Source organism: Papio anubis, chromosome 15 (genome assembly GCF_008728515.1).
Source record: "Papio anubis isolate 15944 chromosome 15, Panubis1.0, whole genome shotgun sequence".
NCBI classification, from domain to species: Eukaryota; Metazoa; Chordata; class Mammalia; order Primates; family Cercopithecidae; genus Papio; species Papio anubis.
Window position 1 is genome coordinate 68,685,912 of NC_044990.1, and position 2,665 is coordinate 68,688,576.

A 2,665-nucleotide genomic window follows, 5' to 3' on the forward strand; every position below is an offset into this window, starting at 1 on the left:
TTACTGCAATTTATAATTTTTAATCCCTTATATCTTGAAGAGTTTAGACCACAGGTTTTCCTTAGTGCAATAATTTTCAAATTAATCCATTTGGGATTATGCAAATTTCTAACTGCTAAATTTCTGGCTCCACTATAATCACAATATGAGTACTTTTACTGAACTAGATTAAACATTCGAAATCCCAGGATAATAGGAGTAGATTAAATGCATATGATTTTGAATCTAATTAATTTCCCCATCTACTTCTGATGGTCGCTAGTGTTCTGTGGTTTGTGACCACACAGCTCCAGTCTCTGCCTCCATCTTCACTTGGTCTTGCTTTAAGTCTCATTATATACTTATCTGATACATTATATACTCAGCTGACACTCTTTATTGGTATATTCATTTTTAATTAAATTTAAAACTGCTTGCTTTATCATGGTTGAAAATATCCAATATCCAGTAAAATGTATTCATCTCAGAAACTTTTTATAGAGATTTCGTAGAAAATATCAGTTTTAAAGGAACTGTATATTTCTTTTTAGTCATTACATAAGAGAATACCACTATATTATATGCCTCTTGTTGTTGAAATTACTAATCCTTAACAAATAAAACTGTTCATACAACTTAACAGGTAGCGTTTTCCACCTATACCTCTATTGCCCACAGATGGAAGAACAGTCTCCTATTTTTAAATATGAAAAGCTCATTCATAATAAACTAATGAAGTTTCATGTTTTGATCCTTCAAGGAGTATTTGAATCTCCTGTCATTACTCCTCTAATTTATAACCTCTCTAATTCACAACTCCATCTTGTCCTTCTCTAATTAACAAACACATCTAGTTTCTTTCATTTTACTCATCATATCGCACAGCAATTAGGTTTTGTCTTTCTCTTTTATTATAATTCCTTTGTGAGCAGAAACATTATTTGATTATATATTAGTGAATCTTATCTTTCAGATATTTAACAGCACTTCTGATATAGCTGATGGTTAAATATTTGTTAAATAAAGCATAAAAGACATTTTGCAAAACTCAATCTCCAGCATGTTGTATTTCATTCTTCTGCTAACATTTTGTATCTGTTTCCTAGGGCTGCCATATTAAGGTACCACAAGGTAGGTGCCTTAAAACAACAGAAATTTGTTCTCTCGCAGTTCTGGAGATCAGAAGTCTGAAATAAAGGTGTCAGTAGGGCCATAGTACCTTCTAAGACTCTAGGGGAGAATCCCCTTTTTCCTCATCTACTTCTGGTGGTGGCTAGTGTTCTGTGGTTTGTGGTAGCCCAGCTCCAATCTCTGCCTCCATCTTCACTTGGTCTTGATTTCTCTTTAAGTCTCATTATATACTTATATATTCTTACAAGGATACAGTCACTGGATTTAGGATGAAGCCCAAATCCAGGATAATTTCATCATGAGGCCTTTAACTAATTACCTCTGCAAAGACTATGTTCCAGTAAGGTTGCATTCTGAAGTTTCAGGAGAACCTGAATTTTGAAGAGACACTATTCAGCCTACTACAATGTTTTACATTGATGTGAATTTAGTTGCTATGTCAAAATATTACTTGATCATTAAAAAGATAGAATTTTATTTGGTTTAATATATTCTTTGTATCATAATAAAACTAAAAATTTCAAAGGATGAAATACAAAAGATAACAGTATGATGGATCATCTATTTTCTCTCAAGTTTAAGATGTCAAATATCCTGGATCATTAAAATTACAGGGGCTGGGTGCAGTGACTCATGCCTGTAAACCCAGCAATTTAGGAGGCCAAGGCGGGTGGATCTCTTGAGGTCAGGAGTTCGAGACCAGCCTGGCCCACATGGTGAAACCCCATCTCTACTAAAAATACAAAATAACTAGGCATGCTTGTGCGCACCTATAGTCCCAGCCACTGGGGAGGTTGAGGCAGGAGAATCACTTCAACCCAGGAGGTGGAGGTTGCAGTGAACAGAGATAGTGCCACTGCACTCCAGCCTGGGCAACAGATCAAGACTCTGTCTCAAAAATACACATATTTTATAAAGGTATAAAGGTTTTGTAAAATTTTTCTTTTAGATCTTGTAAGTAGACAGAAAGGGAGGTATGTACAGGATATTGGATATACCCTAGAGGTATTCTGAGTTTGTCCACAGAACACTTCAATATTGCAATAAAGCAAATCACATAAAATTTTTGGTTTCCCAGTGCATTAAAAGGGATGTTTAGACCATTCTGTGATCTATTAATTGCACAATAGCATTATGTTTTGTCTAAACAAAATAATGTATATATCTTGATTAAAAATAAAATCTAGAATAAAATAAAATTAAAAATAAAATCCAAAATGCTAAAAAATGCTAAAAATCATCTGAGCCTTTAGTAAGTAATAGTCTTTTTGTTGATGCTGATGGCTGCTGACTGACCAGGGTGGTGGTGGCTGAAGGTTGAGGTGGCTGTGACAATTTCTTAAATGAGATGATAATGAAGTTTGCCTCCTTAATTGGCTCTTTCTTTCACTAAAGAATTATCTGTAGCATGTGATGCTTTTACCACAGCATTTTGCTTGCAATAGAACTTTCAAAATTGGAGTCAATCCTCCCAGACTTCACTACTGATTTATTAACTAAGTTTATGTAATTTTATAAGTTATTTGTTGTCATTTCAACAATGTTCACAGCGTTT